Genomic DNA, 23,772 nt, shown 5'->3' on the forward strand with positions numbered 1-23,772 from the left:
TGGGACACATGGGTGGGGTTAGCATTGTGAGTATCATGATGTCACTCCCAGGAAAATCCCAAAATGGGGTCCCATCATTTAAGGAACAGCAGGAAATGCCGATTTCTAGGCTGAGGTGATCCTGGCACTTTGTTTCGTTTTTCTGGCCCCTCCCCAGGAACAGGCAACAAAGGCTTGGAGGCAGGAGGTGCCCCACCACAACGGGAGGCCCGGCAACTCGAGTGTAGAGCGGCTGCCAGGTCCTTCCTGGGTGCCAGTGGTTGCTGATGATGTCATTTCCAGGGCACACCAGGATGCCATCGCATCACCAGCAATGAAGGCCACGCTGGCATTTGGACAAAAACTCTATGGTTTGCTCCTTTTCAACCATACAGTTTCAACCATACGGCCCCCAAATTCAGTGTCTGTTGTGAGTCAGCAGAGCAAAGTGACACAGCAGAGGCTTCTGAGTAGGGTTGGGCCCTTCGGCCGCTTCGGCAATCGTGGAAGCCCGGAGAGGAGGGGCGGCAGCGGCTCAGCCAGTGGCTGCGTGCAGGTGCAGCTGCGCCTGTGTGTGGCTGCCAGCTGCTGTGCCGCCATGGCCCCTCCTCTCCATGCCACGGCACAGGCCGCCTCGGGCTTCGGTGACCACCGAGGCTGCTGAACCAAGCGAACCCCCCCCCTGCTGAACCCCCCCCCAGTGTCTGTTGTTGGGAGAGGAAAGGGAAGGAGATTGTAAGCTGAGGCTCCTGGTAGAGAAAAGTGGTGTATAAAACCAGCTCTTCTTCTTCATATTCTTACTCCGCTCAGGAGTAACGCAGGTGAGGTAGAGCTGGCCTCTTCCACCAGAAGGGTTGGGGGGCTCTTATTATACCCGCATCTGGAGGCTTGGCTGTCTGTCTCACACTGACCAGGCTGGCCTCCTGCATGCTGCTTCAGGCTTCAGTGATTACCGAGAAAGCTGATCCGAGCCAAAGCACACATCCCTAACCAACACCCTGTTAGGTAGGGGAGGCAGAGAGACTGAGACTACGATTTAAGAATAAGGAGAAGTGGGCTCTCTCTGTGGAATAGGGTTGTCTCTCTCTCACACACACACACCATCCACTACTGGGCAATTGATTTCTTTAGTCTGTAGGTGAGCTGCAATTCCAGATCCCAAGGTTCCACCTGGAGGTCGGGGAATCATAGAATCACAGAATCACAGAGTTGGAAGGGGCCATACAGGCCATCTAGTCCAACCCCCTGCTCAACACAGGATTAGCCCTAAGCATCCTAAAGCATCCAAGAAATGTGTGTATCCAACCTTTGCTTGAAGACTGCCAGTGAGGGGGAGCTCACCACCTCCTTAGGCAGCCTATTCCACTGCTGAACTACTCTGACTGTGAAAAGAGTAGAAGAGAGGTAGAAGACTTATCAGAGTGTTTCCCGGGTCTATAAGCACTTCCAGACATAAATTTATTCAGTGACAAGTCTGAATGAAAAATACTAAGCTTAAGTAACAAAGATAATTTATCCCTGTATTATGTGCCATAAGAAGTAAATTAATTAAACCTCCTTACGGTCTTTTTATAATAGCCAGAGGATGGAGAAGGGATCTAACATAGCCACGTGAGGAGTACTTTCCACCTGCACTTTCACGTGCGGAAGAGAGGGTGGGAAGTATGCCCCAGAACAAATGGATTCAACTTCCAGGGAGGGCAAAAAGTGTTGGCAGAGTTGAAATATGCAAGAGAGTAAAGCAGCAAGCTTCTTAACATAATAAAAGAGTTTTCTTATGAAGAGAAACAGCTTTGTAAGTAGGAAGAAAGAGAGAGAGAATCCTGTCTAACTGTTATTCAGTCTGCTCTGGAGTCAAGCAGGGAGGAAGTGAGCTCAAAGGAGCAGAAGTCTCCAAATGAGCCAGACAGGACACAGAGAAGATTATTTGGAAACCATCAACAAGGTCCTATTCTAGCCATGCAAGAGACACATTAATTCTTATGCCCCCTGCAGGACATTCTGCATAGACTGTTGAGTCATGCCCACTAAGAGGTCTTGTCCAGCCCAACAAGAGGGCTCTCCTTACGGTGCAATCAGAGAGTCTGTCCTTCTAAGCCAGCTGGGTTCCGTGGACTCCGTCACTCTGCTGGGCTGCTAGTTTCAGTCTGCAGAAGAAGAATGCGACGTTTGACACACATTTGCTTGGACTCGCACATGGTGCTTGAGCTGGAAAGTCAGAAGTTATTCAGTAACTCCAACTGTCTATTTAGCTCAGGGGTAGTCAAACAGGGTCCCTCCAGACGTCCGTGGACTACAATTCCCAGGAGCCCCTGCCAGCAAATGCTGGCAGGGGCTCCTGGGAATTGTAGTCCACGGACGTCTGGAGGGACGCAGTTTGACTACCCCTGATTTAGCTAATGCACTCGAAGAAAAATTGACTGGTAGGAATTTTGGAAGCAGCAGCAATTAGATTTGTTCTCCCTCCCTCCCCTCTCTCCCCTGAAAATTAGGCCACATCGTTGCAGCCAACTCTGCTCAGGAAAGGTGGGGTTCCGAAAGGCACTCAAATGCCTAATTTTCTGATTTGAAACAGGCACACACTCATTGGTCAGAAGTAGGGCACAAAAATGTCATCTAGTTTTTACAGAGATAAGAGAGATGATTAAAGTACGCGACCTTTCTGTAGCGTTTGTCTTAGAAGGGGACAAAATGCCGAATGTTTGTCAGAAGATAAAGTCTGCAAAATGCTCAAAACAATAAACTGGGTGGGGAAGGGGGATTATTTCATCCCCAAATGAGAACGGGTAAAGATGCATTTAAGCTGCTCTTTGGGTTGAGAATTTTAAATGAACTATAAAAACTTCCAAGATGGCAGTCTGCATTGTGTTCGGTTCCCAAACGAGGAGCCAAAGACACTGGCTTTTCCCACCGGATCACTGGCGTGCCTTTCTTGGGGTCTTAGTGCTGAAGAGCATGCCACGTAGATCCAGGCATTCTAGCACGAATTCAACCGTGGGTTTTACTTATGGCTGCCATCTTCCAGAGATCTCCAGGCAACAGAGATCAGGTCAGCCGGAGAAAACAGAAGTCCCTCCCCAGGCCCCACTCTCCTCAGGCTCCACCCCCGGAATCGCCAAGTATTTCTCACCCTAGAGCTGGCAAGCCTAGTTTAAAAAGACAATATTTGGTTCCAAAGAGGTGAAGCCTCGACCTCACCTGGACCCAACCTGGTGGAATGAGCTCCCGGAGGAGTTATGGGCCCTGTGGGAGCTTTCGGTGTTCAGCAGGGCCTGCAAGACAGAGCTCTTCCGCCAGGTCTATGGCTGAGGCGAGTGCAGAGAGGAAATCTAATGCCCCCCCCCAAAGGAAGATACTTCACCACATTTTTGCTCCATCCGTGGTGGCCAGCAGATGCCGCCTTGTTGCCCCAGTGGGGGTCAGTAGGTGTGTTTTGCTGCCGTGCTTGTGATGGTAATTTGTAATTTTAACTGGGTTTTTAAGGGGGGGGGTTATTATATTGTGGGTTTTTTAAAAATTCTGTAATATTCATTATTTAAATAATAATAACAACAACAACAACAACTAAGGACGCTAATCCTATAGGATGCTTCCAAGGAATGGAAGGCAGAATGTGGGTTAGCAGATACTACAAAGCACACGAGGACAGTAAAAGCAGCAGGTCCATGGTGGTGCTTTCTTCTCCTGCGTAGTGGTCAGTACAGTTTCATTTGTGCCGTCAGTATACTACTGAACTAACCAATTCCCCACCACCAGTACTCTTGCTAACTCTCTTGATTCCTCTTTACCCTGACATCCAACATTCCATTTCTTTCCCTTTTCCCTTTTGGGTCTTTTGGATTCCTTTGCATTCCTCACCATTCCCTGTTGGTGCAGCTGACGAAGTGTCCAGGCCCATAAAGGCTTCTACCCAGAATTAAACTTGGTTGGTTTTAAAGGTGCCCAACTTGGCCAGGGCCACTTCCTGTTTAAAACAATGGGGGAGGGGCCCTGGGGGGGGGAACATCTTCTGAGGCCGCAGATGCAGCTGAGTGACTCCATCTTCCCTCTGTGTCAGGATCTGGGCAGGACGCTGGCTATTCCAACACAAGGGGAAAAATCTCTGCACAGGCTTCATCATCCCATTAACATAAAAAGTAAGCCATTTGGCTATTTTTGTCCAGGCAGGCAGCATCCACGGAGTGCAGAGAGTAGCCGCTTATATTCTACCAAGCAATAAAAGTGCAAATCTGCATTCTGAGTTATGAAAATTATAAAAGAGCCTGAAGGGGGAAGGAGAGGTGCTCTCCGGCAATTTAGACTCCTGCAGGGGCTCTAGGGAAAACAGCCTCCCCCTTTCCATAACTTACTTAGAGTAACAGCTAATCCTTTCCTCTCCCCACCTATTCATCACTCAGACTTAAAATGTCGTCTCCTCGGGGGAAAAACAACAAAAAGAAAATATCCCATTGGCATAGAGATGTATTCCTCCGAGGTAGCCTGCACCTGACTCCCCCGTGTCTTCGGAGGTGAGAAGGCCATTGTTTTTTGGTGCAGGCATGTCGGAGAAATGGGAAATGTTCACTCCCAGGGCTTTCCCCCTTGGAAAGGGAAACCAGAGCCTTGAGAAGTCCTTTCCGGGTGATTCTGCTAGCACAGTCTTTCAGAATTCATGCTAAGGCTGTCTTTTTGGAAGAGGATCGGGGGGGTGTTGCCTCTGTGACAACCAGGGGGACTGTCTCAGGCACGTGCTGGGTTGCCAGCTTTGTGTTGGAAGACGCCTGGAAACAGCTAGAGAGAATGGGGAGGAAGCCTTGGGACAAATCCTTACGGGTATTTTTAAAAGAGACAGTACTTTCCCACCACCAGTGGAGGAGGCCAGTGGCGGCCAAAGGCCTGTTGAGATCTGGCTTGCAGAAGATGGTAGGATGCTTGGAGCCCCACAGTGAGGCTGTGCTCAACACTCTGCAGCTGACGTCTCTCACCTCTATTCCGACATGGACTCCACAGTTGCAGTCGAGTGGCGCCATGGAGTTGGCTTGTCCAGCATCCTATTTATTCAGTCAGGGGATGTGGACAGGTCCCTTGGACATCTGAGGCCTACCCTTGCCCTCCCTGGATACTTAAATCTGCCAGAGGTAGTGATGGATAAATGGGTCTGAGACAGAACTAATATCTCCTAGAGAGGACAGGAGCTGCCGCAGCCTTGAAACAAGAACCCCAAAGTTGACCTGCAAAACAATATTAAAAAATCACTACAAATATTTATTAAACAAAGTGCACTAATAACATATTAAAACGAAGTAAAAACAACCTGCACATGACAGAATAGACCAAACGCATTTCGACCTCCAGGGGTCTTCCTCAGAGGTCAAGATATTGTGTGAGATGCTCTTTTGTATAAGATCAAAATCTAAAAGCCTTGCTGAGTGGCAAAGGAAAATCTGTCTGGTGTAGCTCCAATTAGTCTTTCTAAAGTATCTGGTTTGGAGCCCACCTTCCAAAATATGTCTTATCTGAGGCCACCACTCTCAGCTTTCCCTAACTTTGCATCAAGAATGCATTTCCATATGTGTCAGAAAAAGCTCTTCGCTTTTGTTCTAATGCAAGAGAGCATTCCACACAATATCTTGACCTCTGAGGAAGACCCCTAGGGGTTGAAACCCATTTGGTCTGTTCTGTAATGTGCAGGTTAGAGATGTGTTGTTTTTACTTTGTTTTCATATATTACTGGTGCACTTTATTTAATAAACATTTGTAATGATTTTTAATATTGTTTTGCAGCTCAACTTTTGGGTTTCTGACTTCTGTTCAGATTGGGTTTGGGTTTCCTTTTTGGTTTTGCAGCCTTGAAGCAGGCCATGATATGTCTGTCTGAAGCTCTGCCAATGAGGCTGGGAGTTCAATCCCAGCAGCCAGCTCAAGGTTGACTCAGCCTTCCATACTTCTGAGGTCGGTAAAATGAGTACCCAGCTTGCTGGGGGGTAAATGGTAATGACTGGGGAAGGCACTGGCAAATCACCCTGTATTGAGTCTGCCATGAAAACGCTAGAGGGCATCACCCCAAGGGTCAGACATGACCCGGTGCTTGCACAGGGGATACCTTTACCTTTTTTAATACCTATTACTAGAGCCTCTTGGGCACAGAGTGGTAAGGCAGCAACATGTAGTCTGAAGCTCTGCCCATGAGGCTGGGAGTTCAATCCCAGCAGACTGCTCAAGGTTGACTCAGCCTTCCATCCTTCCGAGGTCAGTAAAATGAGTACCCAGCTTGCTGGGGGGTAAATGGTAATGACTGGGGAAGGCACTGACAAACCACACCGTATTGAGTCTGCCATGAAAATGCTAGAGGATGTCACCCCAAGGGTCAGACATGACTCGGTGCTTGCACAGGAGGATACCTTTACCTTTTAAAGCAGCACACCTTGGATAAGTCATTACCTATTAGTCTCTCATGTTCCACAGGTGAACAGGCAGTGGATGGACAATCTGAAGCTTTCCTGGGGGAATGGGATTGTTTGAATCCTTTCCAATCTGGGTTTAGGTCTGCTTATGGGGCTGAAAGGAAGCCTTGGTTGTCCTGGTGGATGAATGTGCAGGACCATGGACAGAGGGAGTGTGATGCCGTTGATTCTCCCAAAACTTTCTGTAGATTTCAGCACCATCAGATATGGTATTTTTCCAGACTGGGAGTGACAGACAATGTAAGAACACAAGAGAAATCAACAACCCATCTGGTCTAACATTGTCCCACACCATGGCCAAAACCCATGTGCCATCAAGGAGATCTCCCTGTGGGGCCACAACTCCAGAAGCCTTCCCACTCTTGCCCCCCAAGCACCAAGAATACAGAACATTTCTACCGCAGAGCTTTTCTCCCCCAGTGTTCCCTCTGTGCCTTGTGGCTAAGACCCACAGATGGATCTCTGCTCCAGATGTGTACCCAACCCCCTCTAGAAGCTTGTAGCTGCCACCACTTCCTGGGCCAGTGAATTCGACTCCCTAATTACTCTTTTACATCATGATTTGATCCTAACTAGCGGGTGGGTTTCTGCAGGTGGTGCTGCGCGGTGCTATTCAACCCATTGGTGTTTAGCCTGTGGGATTCTCCAAGGCTCCATCTTATCCCCTATACCAGGGGTAGTCAAACTGCGGCCCTCCAGATGTCCATGGACTACAATTCCCAGGAGCCCCTGCCAGCGAATGGCCCTATACCTCATGGCCCTATACTCTTCAAGGACCACATGAAACCATGGGAGGTAGTCATCCCATTACTGGGGCTGGGCTGTCCCCAGTAAGCAGATGTCACTCAGCACTACCTTGAGCTTCTGGCTGGTGGCAGAGGAGCTCTAGAAATTCTCGACTGGTGCCTGGAGGTGGTGTTTGAGTGGACGTGGGCTCATCAACTGATGTTCAGTCCTGACCAGATGGAAGTACGGCTGCTGAACGGGAACTGGGATTTTGGGAATCAACTATGCAGGATGGGGCTGCATTCTCCTTGAAGGAACAGGCCCGGAGACGGGGAGTTTTCTTGCACCCAGGCCTACAGCTGTATTAGCGTTTATTCAGATCCGGTTTTTCTATCCCACTGACACTCTAAGCAGCTTAGGGCAAAATTCTTCCCGGTTCTGCCCTCACAAGAAGCCTGTGAAGTGGGTCAGCCTGACCATACATGATGGGCACAAGGACACCCAGTGAGCTTCTATAACAGAAGTGGAGATTTGAACTCAGGACTCTCAGGAATCTAATCCAAAACACCAGCTTGCAGGAATTCTTTGGCCACATTGATTTTTGAAATAATCATTCAGGTATTCATCAATTATTGGAAGCTGATTTTAGTTTTGCATTGATTGCATATTGGCTTTTTCCTTTTCTGTCTGGAGGAATCCTTCTGCTTGCTCCTAACTTTTCTCCCACAGCAGAGCCAAGAAAACAGCCCGTGCAAGGCCTTATCTCAAGCAAGGTTTGAAGGGTTGGGCGCTTTGGCGTCCAAAGTGGTCATTCGTGCCCGTAGCAGCCAGCGCTGCGCTGCAGCGCTGGCTGCTTCGGGCACGAATGGCCACTTTGGACACCAAAGCGCCCAACCCTAATTGAAAGCATCTTCAACATAGCTTTAAAACATTTCAGCCAAACATTAAGGGTCACTGTAACTTCACCTTGTAACTAGAGCTGAGCCTGACATGAGCTGTCACCATAGACATGGGTATGCCACCGGGGGGGGGGGGGGGCTGAAGGCTGACCCAGTGACCTCTTGACACATCGGAGATTCCAGGGCCGGCCTGGAGACTTTGGGGGATTGTCTTGCAGATGGAATGAAAAGGGGGAGGATTGTAACATTGATCCAAGGGATGCTGCCAACCCCCCGAGGTAAAGGTGGATCGTCCTGTGTAACCCGATTGTTCTTTGCATAGCCTTGCAAGACAACCCCCTGAGCCTGCTCGTGGACAAGCTGCAGCTAAAATAAAAGCATTAAAAGGTTTTCTAGTCTGGCATGTATTTTGGTAACGTCATGTTGGGCCAAAGAAAACCTGTCTGAGCCAACAACATCACTCTCCTATCTTTACCGCACTCTTCTAAAGAGATGTTGTCAGTATTGTAAAGTGCTCTATACTTTCGTCCTGCTGCTTCTAGTATCCCTTAGGAAAGTCTATCTGTCATTATTGCTCAGCCCAGTTTCCTCCACAAATACAGAGAGGAGTTTCTCACATGGTTAGAAGCGTGCGTAGTTTTCCCATTGCTGCTGCTGCTACAATAGAATAGCAACAGTCCACCCCATGGTAGGAGTTCCTCCTGGCCTACTCGCTCCAGCCCCCTGGCAGCAGCAATCCCCCCCCCCTTCTCCCAGGGCTATTTCATTTTTTAAAACCTGCAAGGCCATAGCTCCTTCCACGGCAGAGACACAATTTTCTCCTTATGGGCACTCTCTCATGCACTGCATAATGCACTTTCAATCCACTGGATTCTACTGTGTGGAAGGGCCAAATCCACTAGCTAGCATATGGCCGCTGAAGTGGCTTGAAACGCCATGGTTTAGCCATCTCCGCACTGGAGGCTTCCCCCTGGGCTGCAGCCTGGAGTTTGAGCTGGGGCAGCTTGCCCCGCCTCTTCCTGCCCCTGCACAGGGGAGCATTTGGCCTGGTGCAGGTTCCGGATTTGTGCTCCCGCATTGGAGTCAGGGCAGTGAAGTTCCCAATGTGGAAACTGTCTGATGAAAGTGCCTCGATCTGTGCAGTGAAGGGGGTTAGAGACTTCCTTTAAAAAGAATGCTGGGAATTCAGAGAGCCTGATGCACAAGTGACTATTCTGTTACAATGACAGGGCAGCTCTGATGTTAAGAAGCCCTCTGGTGGCAGGGAGAGGAAATGGCCATTTTTGGACAGGGGCCAGGAAAACAGCAGGGTCCAGAATCATCCAAATCTCCCCCCCCCCCCCCAGTGCATGCTGCAGCCATCCCGGCCTTGCTGGGACTTCCAAGTGAAACCGGTTTGAGAAATAGCAAAGAAAAGCAGAGGAAACCCCAGGAGGAGCATGACTGCAGGACAATGCTGAGGGGAAGATTCGAGTGGGTGGCCATGTTGGTCTGAAGCAGCACCACAAAACGAAACCAGAGTCCAGCAGGGGCACCTTTAAGACCAAGCAAGATTTATTCAAGGTGTGAGCTTTTGAGTGCAAGCACCCTTCCTCAGACTATGAAAGAAAAGAAAAACACCCTCCCTCCCGCCCTCCTAGCAGAATTACGCCAGCAACAAATACCCTGTGTGGAAACAGACGCAGGAAGCTACTCAGAAGTAAGTCCCATTTTAGTTGAGAGAATTTCCCCCAGGAAAGCGTTCTTAGGCGTGTGGTCCCAGACACTGGGCGGAAAGAGGCTGAGCATGCCTTTGTAAGGGACAATAAAAAAAGATGTACTGCATCTGTCATGCTCAGTGCGCTCAGGGGAATGACTAGGAATGCACAATTTTGAATGCGAGCGAGCAAGACATTGAAGCGGGTGTGTGTGTGGGGGGGGGGGTCACGTTGCTCAAGACATCTACTGACATCCCAGTGACGCACGGCACCGAGCTGGGGATCAAGACGACCTAATGGAAGGTGTGCCCCTGAATCGCCTCCCACCAGGTACGTGAGACAGGTGTCCTCAACCAGAGTTTTGCCAAACCCCGGGGTTTCACGATGGCCCCAAAAGGGTTTCACCGATTGGGTGGAAGTTAATTAAAATATGTGTGTGTGTGTGGTGAATATATGGTTTTGTCTACTCATCCACCCCAACTGAGATAAAGGGACCCTAACCCAAGGCTGGATTACTGTAATATGTAATTTATACCATGACACATTACCTTATTCTACTTATCTAATAGTATAAATAGGCCATCGGCTCCCCAGGACCGGGGACAGTTTGGTACTGTAGAATAAGGCAATTTGATAGAAATAACCTTTCACAGTGGAAAGCTTTCATCCTAATTATCATAGGAGGACACAACCACTGACGGAAAGCAATTGGAAACGGCATTTATCTAAAAAACATTATGGTTGGTTCTTTATTGGTGATTAAATATTGAAAAACAGATGGCCAAACTGTTACTTTATTTGGAAAATTGTATATATTATATATTATAGTAATATAGCTTTGGGTTAGGTTCTCTGCTGGAATTCTATTGTGAACCTTCCCCCTTGTTTTCATGACTCCCCCACCCCCACAAATGGGGAATGATGGGCCGGGGAGGGGGGTGAGAGAGGCCCCAAAGGCTCATCAATAGCAACTAGAGTCCAGAGAGGCAAGTTCTCTCGTTTTCACTTAACTGTGTGTGTGTGTGTTTAGGGGGGGGGGGGTGATGACAGAGCAGCATGGGCCTGCCCCGGCTCTGTTTCTGCAGGAGCCCTTTGGTGAAGAGAGCAAACCGGCAGCCAGCCCAGCGTGGTTCCATTCACAAATCAGTGAAAAAATACTTCTGTGTTGTCACTTCCTGAGTCGTGGAGTGGCCTGTTGATGTCACAGCTGGTGGGAGTGTCTGGGTGATGTCACTTCTGGTCGCATGTGACTTCTGGGGGCATGGCCTGCTGACATCTTTTCTGATGTCTCTCAAAGCCTGAAGACGGTTTCAGGGGTTTGTTAATGTCAAAAGCTTGAAAAAGGTTGATGTAAGACAGTAAAGCACAGCACATGACAATCCACCCACCCAAAGGGAAGAAGGGTCACTCTAACTCAGGGGTCGTCAAACTGCGGCCCTCCAGAGTCCATGGACTACAATTCCCAGGAGGGGCTGGCAGGGGCTCCTGGGAATTGTAGTCCATGGACATCTGGAGGGCCGCAGTTTGATGACCCCTGCCTAACTCATGCCTATGAGAGGCTGGCCCTCAGTGACGTACTTTCTAATTGAGAATGTCCTGCTCTGGACCCTCCAGGCTACAGGTAGTGCTTGTTGGGGCAGCAAAAGCAAACGAAAAACAAAGAAACAAAAAAAAAAAAGGGGGGGGGAGAATTCATCATCACAAACTCTATGGTAAAACAATACGGTAAACTCCATGGCAAAACCATAGAGTTCCTGCTGACTCCTAGAGCATCACCCTGCCATAGTGATGTCCTTTCTGGGCCTGGGCCTCAGCGTGATGCTTGGATGTCCACCCTCTGCCCCATCGACTGGCAACCCTCGCTCTTATCTGCGTGCCAGAGGGAACGTGCATCCACTCAGCTCTCCTGCCACACGCTGCTATCTCCACACCCAGCCAGGCAAGGAAAACATTATCTTGCCCTGCGATCTGTGATTGATTGTCATCCCGGGCTGCGCTGAAGACGCCTTAACAAAACCAAATTATATGCAACGTTCAGTGCCATGCATCTTGTTTCATATCCACTCAGTCCCGCAGCTCCCTCACGAGATGAAATAGATCTGAACCATTAAACCAGAAGCTTTATATAATTAATGCGCACACGTAGCAGAAGATGCAGAAAATATTTCCTGCTTGACGCTTAGAACAGCACAGTTCCACCCACAGATGGCCGCTCACTCTTGAAGCCTGGATCTGGTTTCCTAGTAAGGGGATGATGGATCAACTTTTGGGATGGTCCATAGGCACCAGTCCTGTTGGGGGGAAACATGGCTTGATGCATGCAGATTCTTACAAGGGGAGCCAGCTGGACTAAGGGCAGCACCCCCAGCAGAGTTATGTCTTCCCAATGGACTTCACCAGTTATGACTCGAATGAGGCTGGCAAATTTCTCAGCGCAAACAGCGAACATTTTTAGATGTGAGAAAGGAAAGCAAATGCAGCTCCAGATATTACTCTTCCCCTAAACCTCCAGGCACCGTAAGTATTTTTAAGCCGTCTTCCCAGCAACTCAATTGAGTCCAGCTGCCATGACCATTTTGCTGCAGCTTTTCTGCCATTACGTCTCATTATACTTTTGTATTTTATTGGTCCGTGACCGCGAAATAAATATTGATTGATTGATTGCTGCAGCTTTTATTACAGTGATCATGATATTTTATTAAATATTAACGGATATTAATCACCGTTTTTGTTCTCCAGCAGCTCAAGGTGGCAAGCGGCATCCTCTGCTTCCCGAACGAACCCGCAGGTCGGAGGCCGCCGTCCCTGACATTCCGCTACTGTCCCGTCTCCACTGCTGCCTCCACGTCCTGGGAGGCTGAGCCTGAACACGGTCAGAAGGGACGGCGATGTGGAAACACACAGCTGGAAAAGTCCCTCGCCAAAAGAGCCTCTGTGTCTGGTTTCCACAAGGAAACTTTCCATTTTTGGAACAGTTCACCTACAAACTGAGAAGCTTGATTTCTACACTTCTATAGAATCAGATTTTTTGGGGGGGGGATTATTTTAAAACATTGCCGGTACATTGTTTTAATGTATTTTGGTGACACAGAAAAAACTGTAACACGTGGACCAAACCCATGTGCAGAATGGAAGATTTAGGCCGATGCTTCTTCTAGCAAAGCCAGCCGGAGGACTCTAGCGACAGAACAATTTGTTTTAGGATCAAAATGAAATCACAAAAATGGGAGCAAAAAGATGCCCAACACCCAAGCGAGTGGGAGGAAACTACCTTGCTCATTTTTAAAACATCTGAAACACAGGCATCAATTTACTACATGAAGGATGGTTCTCTTAAGGGCACCACAACTGACAGCAACTAGTTACTTACAAGCCACACAGTGTCCCGAGAGCCACGGAACTCCCCGTTTCTCTCTCTCCCTTCAGCTGCCTCCTTGCCAGCCTCCCTTGGGCAAGCCAGCCGTTCCTTAGACATCTCCACACATCCAGTAACGAGAGGATAATGCCCTGGCCTAATAATGCCCTGGCCTACTGGGCAGGGCCGTTGTGAGGGTGACCGTGAAGCACCATCAAATACGTCCTACCAATACGAAGTCCCAGCTAGTCCTCATTCCTTAGCTAGTCAATCTATTTAAAAGAGCCCCGCAGAAAAGTGAGTCAGCCTGATGCTCAATTGGCTAAGCTTGTGCTGAACGTACAGAATTAGGTCCCCGTTAAGAACCCCCTCCTCTGGAGCCAGGTCACCTGTTGGGGCACCGGTAGACTTCCGCCTGGAAAAACTCCCCAAACTGCTTGCCACTTCCCGGCTCTCAGTGCAAAAGAAGGCAGAACAGGGTGGACTAAAATCAGCTGGGGGTCCCCCCCTGCACCAAGGGCGGCAGGTTCCCCCAAGCAGCCTTGCCCTGAAGCCTCCACGTTTCCTCCAGGGAGGGAGCCCCCCCCGGCCCCCTTTGCAGCGCCTGCCTCCTGCCACCCCCCCCCCCCCGCGCTTGGACCCGAAGGCGTCTCGGTGCCAGGGGCCACTCCTGCTCCCGCCTGGCGGTCCCCAGCCCCGCAGGGCGCCGCCGTCCCTTCGCACGCTGACCCTGCCCCAGGTGGCTCCGGCCGCCGCAGCCTTCCCGGGACCCCCCGGACTTCCGCGGCCCCGAATGAGCGCTGCCCGCCGTGCCCCTTGCGGGGAGCGGGAGAGCCCCTCTCGGCCCGGGCTGGGCGCCTGCTCCCCCGGAGCCTCTCCCTGGTCCTTCGCGGCCGCGGGCCCCGCACTGCAGGAGAGGCCGCGGGCGGAGGGGCTGGGCGCGAACTTGGCGGGCCGGCGGGCGGGTGCGGAGGCTGCCGGCCGGGCGGCGCTTACCTTGATCGCAGCGTCTGGCTCCGGCGGGCGGGAGGGCTCCACAGGCGCGGCGGCGAAGTTTCCCCGGCCGCCTCCCGGGCACAGGCGCAGCGCCAGGCGGGGAGGAGGGGCCCGGGTCGGCGGCACTCCTGGGGCCCACCTGGGCAGCGGCGGGCGGGCGAAGCTCCTCCGCCGAGCCGCAGGATGACGGCTGACCCGCTCCGCACACGCCGCGCCGCCGCCAGCCTCCGAGAGCGCCGCCAGGCTGCGGGGGGCGCCGGCCGCCACTTGGGGACGGTCGCTGCTCGCCGATTCAGCGGCTGCGGCGGAGGGAGGGAGGGAGGGAGGGAGGGGGCCGGGCCAGCCAACCCCCCCGCCTCTCCCCGCCCGGCAACGACCCCCGCCGCCGACGCCTCCGGCCGGCCACGCAGCCCCCGCCGCTGCTGCTACTGCCGCTCCTCCCGCCGCCGCCGCCGCCGCCAAGACGAGGCGAGCCCCGCTCCCCCCGGGACGCCTCTGCCGCCGCCGCTCGCCGGACCTCCGGACCTCCGGCGCCGTCGTTGCCAGCCGCGGGGCGGGGGGGGGGGGGAGGCTGGAGAGCGCTCGGGACTGCGGGGCCCACCTGCGCCTGGGCAGCCGAAAGAGAACGCAGGCGAGCCGCGGAACCCACGCTCCAGAGAGCAATGCGCTGGGGAGGAGGGGGGGGCGCTGAACTCCCGCCCCACCTTCCCAAAGCGCCGGGAGTGTCCCGGCCTGAGGCTGGCAACCGGCCCAGTGGCTGGGGGGGGGGGTTAGCAGACCGAGCCGTTAGCGCGTGGGCAGCGAGGGAAAGGCAAAAGGCGGCCGCCCGTCTGTGCCCACTCCGGTTGCCGGACCGGGGTGGGACGTTGCTGGCGATTTGGGGATCAGAGGCGGGAGAGGATGAGGTCGGAGACAGGAGGGACCAAAGCGGGGTACAACGCCATAGAGCCCCCACCCCCCAAACAGCCATTTCCCTCCGGGAAGCTGATCTCTGCAGCCTGGAGGGCTGTGGTGATTTCCAAAGATCTCCAGGCGCCACATGGAGATTGGCAACCCAGCTCCCAGTGGACCACTTCAAAACATCGGTCTCTTTGATGAAACACAAGTTTAATACCTCCACTATTGAAACTGTGCTCGTGGCTGCTAACTAGGATAAGGTGACCAGATTGCCCCACTTTTGGAGGGACATCTGGGGGCACCTGGCAAATTGTACTTGTTGAAATTTAAAAATATATGTATTACAATACTATTTTTGCGTTCTATGAAACTTTTTGTTGTTCCATATAGACCAAATTTTTAATCAAGACCCCCCCCCCCCGGCAATGGTGTCCCGCTTTACCAATGTTAAAATCTGGTCACCTTAAACTAGGACTATTTGTAACCTCCCTTGAAACAGCCATATTAACTGATTTCTTTAGACCTGGTGTCCTGTTTGATTCCCTGGATCCTTGGGCTAGTTACAGTCCTGCTACAGCTGCTGCATAGAGCTGTTCTCTCAGAGTTCTTGGCCCTGCCCACCTCACAGGGTGTTAGTTGTGGGAAGAGAAGACAACTGAAAGCCACTTTGAGACTCATTTAGGTAGTAAAAAGCAGGCTATAAAAAGCTTCTTGCAGGTCTGGCCAAACTGTGGCTCTCCAGATGTCCATGGACTACAGTTACCATGAGCCTGATTCAGCTCTTATACTGCAGTCCTTACAATCCCCTCTTCATTCTATTTCATTTGGGGCAATAGGACTGTAACGTTATGTCACTTAGGATCTAACTCTCTGGTCTTAGGACAGCTTATCATTTATGGCAGGGGTAGTCAAACTGCGGCCCTCCAGATGTCCATGGACTACAATTCCCAGGAGCCCCTGCCAGCAAATGCTGGCAGGGGCTTCTGGGAATTGTAGTCCATGGACATCTGGAGGGCCGCAGTTTGACTACCCCTGATTTATGGGATGCCTCCATGCTTGGGTGGAGACGGTGAGCATAGCAATGGGTCCCTTGCAAGGACTTCTTTTCACAACTGGGAAAGTGTCTGTCATTCATCACTAACCTTAACCTTTTTATTCCCCCTACATTTTTCTGAACAGCAAAGGACTGATATTTTAGCAAGATATTATGCTTTATATTGGTGGGATACCTTCATGATGCTGTTTACTAATTTCCTGCTAATTTACTCTGTCCTTATAGCTGCACGATGATCATTCCTGTTTCACTGTCTGAAGAAGTGTGCATGCACACAAAAGCTCACACCTAGAATAAAACGTTGCTTTACTTATTTATTCACTTATCTATTTGTTTGTTTGTTTACAGGACTGTGACTGGTCCAAGGTCACCCAGCTGGCTGCATGAGGAGGAGCAGGGAATCAAATCCTGCTCACCAGATTAGATGCTCTTAAGCATGACAGTATGCTTTATTTTTACAGCCCACCCTTCCTGGTTGGCTCAGGGAATCTCTAGGCTGATCACCTGAAACCATATTAAAATAGAATCCAAAAGGCTTTCCGCTTCCAGGGTCCTCTTCCCTGGTCAAATTTCCGTATGCATGCACAGTATAGAGTGAGGCTGGCAGACGCCTTCCTCTACGGCCAGCAGGAGAAGCTCCTCCATTGCCCTGATCCAACATGGCTCCTCTTATGTTCTTATGCATGTGAGAGTGATACTTGGGGGGGGGGGGCGACAGTGGGAGGGCTTCTGGAATTCTGACCCTCCTGGTGGACCACTTGATGACATCCGTGTTTTGGCCATTGGCCTGATTCAACTTGGCTCCTCCCATGTTGTTATTTCTGGGGCAGTGCTGCTCTGAATTCTTGGTGCTTGGCCGGGAGGTGGGGGGGGGGGGGGAGAATGAGAAGGCTTCTGGAGTTCTGGCCCCACTGGCGGACTTCCTGATGGCATCTGGGCTTTTGGTGTTGGACTGGATGAGTACCTTGCTGGTGGACCTCCTGATAGCACCTGGGATTTGACCACAGTGTGACACAGAGTACTGGGCCAGATAGGCCACTGGCATGCCTTCCCTTGTGTTCTTCAGACCTCTTAAGTAGCAAGTGACAGGAAAGACCTTTCTTTGCTCAGGACCTGAAGATCTACTGCTGGCCAGGGAATACAGTATTGAGTTGGGTGGAACAGTACTTGTTAGTGCTTCCTGCTTTTGCCATAAACAGTTCCTTGGAAGGGAAATTGGGACACTAATAAATAGGCTTGAGGCTGGGTCTAGGGCCAGAAATCTGGGGAGGGGGTGGGGGGAATGCAGACTCTGAAGGCCACCACCATGACCTTGGGGGGGGGGGGTGAGCTATGGAATCTGCCTCTCTTTTCCCCTCAAGAAAGGAAATTGTGAGGGAGTTGTGGACTCTTTCTCCTCTGCCATTAACATGGCCTCTGTCATTTGGACTTCAGCCCAGGACATCTAGTTGCAAAGATGAAAACGTTGCCAGTGAGTGCCACCATCTGCTACACCTGCCAAAATCTACCAAGTCTCTCCTTCCCCCGGACTCTGCCTCCCCCAAGGTGACGGCAACCTGGGCTGCATCTACTTGATCAAGGGCACTCAGTCCTCAATGGCTGCGGAGGGGAGCTGAGGACAGGACTCCTTCATCTCACCTCAGGTTGTGGTGGCAGAACTTTTATGGGGGTTGATTTTATGCTTCTCACAAGAATGTGGCAAACATGGTGAGGGGCTGGACGCAGCGGCAGATTCTTTAGGTGGAGGGTTCTGTGACACTATACCCCACTGAAGTTCTTCCCCTACCAAACTCACCTTCCTCAGCCCCCCCCCCCCGCCCCAAAATCCAGGTTTTCCTGGAGTTGGCAATCCTAGGGGAGGGTCCATCAATTTCATCAGTTTTTCAAAAGGGTATATTTCCCCCCGCAAAAAAAGGTTAAGAACTACAACTCTAGATATTAGATGTCCTCCCCACCTTCGCCCCTAGCTAAGTCCCTGGAATAGTTGCCAGCCAATCAACCAGTAGCCTGGCCTCCAGATGATATAAATCACTTCTTTATTTATTAGTAATTAATCTAAAGTATTTATTCCACTTAAGGAGAAAATGGCTGTACTAGAAAGTGGACTTCACAGCATTATACCCGACCAAGGTCCCGCCCTTCCCTAAACCTCAGGCCCCATCCTTAAATCTCCAGATATTTCCAAACCCAGAGTTGGCATCCCTTGCAAGCCGAGTGCTAATACTCCTGCTTGATTTTGCTTCTTTTCTGCTCCAAACCACTTTGGAATTAAAGGGCTGTTTTCCATGAATACTTAAGCCATACATTTAGGCTCCCTTTCAGCGATGCATTTTGGAGAGGCTCCTACTGAGAGCTGCTCTATATTCAAGGCCTATCTTAATGCATAAAACACTACAGAAACTCCAGGGCAGCTTGTATGGCAGCCCTACTGAGGGTCTTTCCTTAATGCAAAAGTTATACCGCATCTGGAGGGGTGGGGGTGGGGAACAGCTCTTTGACTTCTCTATGCGATGAAAACAAAATGAAAACCATTGGAAAAACTTCCACGCAAACAAAAAACCCAGCCTTTCTCTACACTCTCCAAGAGTCCTCTATTATGCATGTCTGGGGGGGGGGGGAACTAACTCTAGCTTGATGGTGCAATCCATAACAAACATAACAGAGACACAGCCTACTTGAACAGGTGAGGTTTGAGGAGGAGGGCAGGGAGAGGTTCCTGTTGGCAACAGAGGAGAGGACTTGGCAGTGATGGGTAAACTCCATGGAGAATGGCACTGGCTAGAGATCAGAAAAACATTTTTCACAGTCCAAGTAGTTTAGCAGTGGAATCAGCTCCCCTAAGGAAGTGGAGAGCTCCCCCTCACTGGCAGTCTTCAAGCAGCGGCTGGACAAATCCTTATCCCAGATGCTTGCGGTTGATCCTGCACTGAGCAGGGGGTGGGACTAGATGGCCTGGATGGCTCCTTCCCACTCTAGGATTCTAGGAGTCTAGTTCAGCCGTGGAATGGGCTGCCTAAGGAGGTGGGGAGCTCCCCTCACTGGCCATCTTCAAGCAGCAGCTGGACAGATCCTTCTCCTGGATGATTGAGGGTGATCCTGCATTGAGCAGGGGGTGGGACTGGATGGCCTGCATGGCCCCTTCCCACTCTAGGGTTCTATGAGTCTAGTTCAGCCGTGGAAGGGGCTGCCTAAGGTGGTGGGGAGTTCCCCCTCACTGGCACTCTTGAAGCAGCAGCTTCAGACTGATCCTACATTGGGCAGGGGTGGGACTAGATGGCCCGTAGGACCCCTTCCCACTCTAGGATTCTATGATTTTGTTTTTTTTGCAAGAACCAAGCTTACATGAATACAGTGATTCTTAACACATTTGAATTTTCTGTGCCAGGTTAATAACCTCTCTAGCAAATTTGACCCAGCATGAGTCTCAAGGTAACTGGAGGAGTCTTACACAAATCATGTTCTACAAGGGATGCCAAAACCCGTGACCTTTGCTTGATTCTCCAAGAGCTGCGGAGCCTTCCTAAAGCATCCTCCGCTAAGGGAGGAGCTGTCTCAGGGATTCAGGATCGCTTCCACCGCCTGGGTGAGAAAGGTCAGGAGTGCATCATCCCTGCTTCTAGCCTGCTTGCAAAAAAAGAAAAAAAGGTACTAAATTCACTTCAGACTTATGCATGCCCCCAGGTTCAACATTAAATCTGGAATGTTTTAATTATAAGGTGTGAATGTGACAATCCCATGTTTGCAAACAGGAGCATAGCATGGCGGAGTCACAACTTTCTGAAAAGAGCTTTCTTGGTTAGGAGAAAATTAGCAAAGATGAAAAGATTCACTCAGCCCCTCCCTTTTTTTTGGGGGGGGGGGTTCTGTCCCTCTCTACTCCTGTGGTTTCTTGATGGCTCTAGGAGGGTTTCCTGAATGGGTGGCACAATCATACACACACACACACTTGCTAAACATTTGTCAGGTGATATAACCATATATGGTCCTGTCAGCCCCCTCCCCCTCCAAATGGCCAATGATGAGCCTGGAAGGGTTGGGGAGGGGAGGGGCACCGGGTGGGCGTGTCCACAGCTCTGCTTCCCAGCCATATTCTGCACAACCACAGCACTCCTGGGGTTTCTGGAAGCCCGAAGAATGTTTCCGGGGTTTCTCAAGGGTAAAAAAGTTGAGAAAGGCTTCTGTACCCACTGGGACAAGGATCACGTCCCAGGGGCTGAGCTTCCATGATTCCGCAGTTCAAGGAGGGTTGAGAAATTATACCTCAGATATGGGTGCTCTCCTTTGGTAACTACCCAGTATGGATGGGGGGTGGGAGGTGGGGTGAGGTCCATTTCCACAGTCCCAGCATGCAGGGAAGACTGCATCTGGACAAGGATCCAGGCTCAAATATCTGTACTTCCCTGAAACCAGCCTTGCCCAGTCCACTCCCCCTCAGCCCAAGCTGCCACACAGGGCTGCTGCAAGAATCACACCTGCGCCTCCCCTCTCCCCCCCCCCCCACACACACACCTGCTGCTTCAGACACCAAAGTGCCCAACCCATCACTCTTCCCCTTCCCCAAGTCCTCAGGACGGCTTACGGGGCATCATGTCATAAACCGGTTATTAAAACATGGGGGTGGGATGTTGGGGGGGGGGCATGCCCAGGTGGCCTCTGCAGATGCCTTTGTCCTGGAAGTGGAGTGCAGGTTTCTGCTCCAGTCTCTCTGGCACATTCTTTCCTCAAGCCAGGTGTGCCTGGTTTCACACACCCCCCCGACCCAGCAGGTGGAGGCACCCCCAACCGGCTGTCAGGGCCCCCTGCCGTCCCTCCCTCTCTAGAGGCCAGGCGGCGAAGCAAGCAGAGAGCCACAGTAGGGGGACAGCTGCCACATGGGGGTGGCGGAGTGGGGGGTGGGAGGCCCAGGCCACGTGCCCCAAGGACAGGGCAATCAGGCACACTGCCCTGAGCCACTTGGAGCCACGGCGGGATAAAAATACAGACTAGCTAGCCAGATAAATCGAATAATCTATGTGGAGCGCCACTAGAATTCTTTCTCCTAGGATGTGTATATTGTGGATTATGAAAATCGGAGGGGGCGGGAGGAAGCCTGAGATTGAAACAGGAAGGCTAAAGAGACAAGAGTCATGCAAGCAGATTGAAGACTGATAATTCCCTAACAATTATTTAGGAAACTTCAGAACAAAATCAGATGAAAACTAGGTTGTCAGTCCGCCTGTCATTGAGAGAGACCGTTAAATCGTTGGCTGACTGGCAGCGGAGCCAGAACGAGGCAGTGAATTTAAGAGAAATGTTTCATAGGGTCATGGCCAGAGTTTAAATGGATTGTATGAGACTAAAAGCCAGAGAACACGGGCAGCACAGCCGAAATTGGGGATCCCTGGAGGAGGACTATGGGGGGGGGGGGGATTTTACCTCAGGGAGTCAAAAGAAATGAGCTTCGCTTCCTCAGGGGAAAAATCTCAGAAAACCAACCCTGCAAAGCAGACTCCTGGAGGAACTGAGATAATTTAAGTGTAGAGAAAGAGGACAGGTAGGATACAATTGCCCCAAGTTAGTAAAGCAAAATAACTCAGGATCCATGAAGCAACTCAATGCAGTTACATGAATCAAGGCAGTTCAAAACAGGCCTTGCTCTGGCAAATAACCACTAAAGTTCTGCAGAAGGATTCAACATGACCAGAGCAGAACAGGAATTGCCAGCAAAACATTGCCAAAAATTGGATTCCGCAAAATGTAATGTGTCCATTTTATTTAAAGTACTCTTGTGTTCCCTTCCTTTGCCACCTCGGTCATTGGGGTTGCCAGCTGCAGGTCAGTGAATGCCTGGAGATTTAGGGGGGGGGGAGGTTGAGGAAGATGGGTTGGGGGCACTGCACCATAACGGCAGGAAATCTCCAACGGCCACCTGTAGGCTGACAACACTATTAATCGTCATTTTGTTAAAATGAAAACAAATCAGATATCAGCCAACTTGGCATTTCCTCATAACGAACACATTTGCCAGTTGGCTTCTCACCCCTGAACTGAACGCACGGCACAGTGGCCCCCCTGCCCCTGCCCCACAGCATAAATTGTAGGACACAGTTTGAGTCCGGTGGTACCTTTAGGGCCAACAAGCTTGATTCCAGGCATGACCTTTCATGTCTTAAAATCTGTCCGATTGCTTCAGACCAACACAGCTACTCATCAGAGGTGAATATGAATAGGACAAGAGTTGAGATTTCATCTCCTTTTCAAGAAACCGATTTCTGACACTCAGCTTTTTGGCCAAGAGAAATATGCCTACTGATATCACTAGGGGTTTCTTTGTTCATGACAACCCCAGTATCTATCTGTGAGACAGAAAATATCTCACCAATAAATCACCTATATATTTCCCCGTGTAGAAGAAGGCCAGTTGTATCTTGCTGCATTTTATATTTATTAGATGAAATATGATTTACACAAAGAAGCCCTCTGTATTTTCTCAATTTGATGTAGGGCTGTCAGACCCCCCCCCCCGGAGTCACCAGCCCCTGCCCCCCAACCACAGATCAACTGAGCAGTAAAAAGAAGAAGACCTAGAAGGTCCCACTGTGGCATCACAAAGGAAGTGACAACATCACACCACTGACATGATCCCATCCAAGACAGTGGTTCCCTGGTTGGGCCAGCATGTGGAGAGACAGATAGTGCAGCTCCTGACTCTTAGCAGAACCCAGCTAGCACTGGGGCCTTCTGTTAGGAGCCTAGGCATGATTCTGGATACCTCCCTCTCAGTGGAGGCCCAGACCATGCATGTGGCCCACCTGTGGCATTTCCCCCAACTATTCCAGGCACGGCAACTTGCACCTTATCTCTTGGCAGCGGAACTGGCTAGGGTGATCCACCACTAGATTAGGCTTCTGCAATTTGCTCTATGCAGGGCTTCCCTAGAGACTGCTCTGGAAGATCCAACTGGTCCAAAACGCAGCAGCACAAGCGGCCCTATGAGAACCCAGTGTCCTATGAGGAACACATGTGACACCATTGCTCTCCCAGCTGCATTGGCTCCAGATTTATTTATTTAACTAGGGGCAAAGCCCGTTGTATCCAAGAAGACAACGGGTGCTAGAGCTTGGCAGTGGGAAGAGGAAGGGGAGGAGTTGTCCAGTCTGTAAGGGCATGCGGTTGAATGTATGTGTTGTGTGGGAGGTTGTGGTGGCGTGGTGGCAAATGAGGGCATGGGTGTGGAGATATGGGTGTCAAGAACCTGTGGTGTGGAATGTTCGTTGAGTGTGGGAGAGGACTGACCTTTGGGAATTGTGGCATAGTGGTTACAGATGAGCTTTCCAGAGCCATGTCCTCAGATATGTGAAGGGGAAATCAGACTGGAGACTCTTCTTAGGGGAACATTACATGGCAACCAATTCCTCCCAGTTCTGCGTCATTTCCCTTCTTGTGTGAATTAGGCCACATTCACCAAAATGCCCCTCTGCCCTAATACACATGGGGTAGTCACAGTATACAGGTGTCCACCCTGTTCCTTCTGTCTCCATTTTTTCACCGTTGATACCCTAACTAAATACAAACAGCAGGAACCCAGAGAAAGAAACTCCTGGTCTCATGAGACTGACTGCAGAAGTTACAGTTCCAGTATCCCAGTTTTCCTCGGCCCATTCAAAAACTGCATTATGTTTTTGCTAACACTTGCAGTCCGCTCGGTATAATGAGGGAGGTGTGAACTTCACTTTTAATAATATAT

General features: G+C 50.7%; 1 protein-coding gene across 6 annotated transcripts in view; it reads right to left on the reverse strand.

Moving 5' to 3' along the window:
* Positions 1-23,772, reverse strand: part of CDH12 (cadherin 12) — an 873,293-nt gene that overhangs the window by 293,090 nt on the left and 556,431 nt on the right. The window contains exon 1 of one of the 6 annotated variants that reach the window (XM_077353397.1): positions 14,096-14,437. The exons of the other annotated variants lie outside the window; for them this stretch is intronic. The gene's annotated coding sequence lies outside the window, so the exon portion shown is untranslated. Of the gene's footprint in view, positions 1-14,095; positions 14,438-23,772 lie in introns of those variants that run through there. 6 annotated transcript variants of the gene reach the window in all.

This window comes from Paroedura picta, chromosome 9 (genome assembly GCF_049243985.1).
Source record: "Paroedura picta isolate Pp20150507F chromosome 9, Ppicta_v3.0, whole genome shotgun sequence".
Lineage (NCBI taxonomy): Eukaryota > Metazoa > Chordata > Lepidosauria > Squamata > Gekkonidae > Paroedura > Paroedura picta.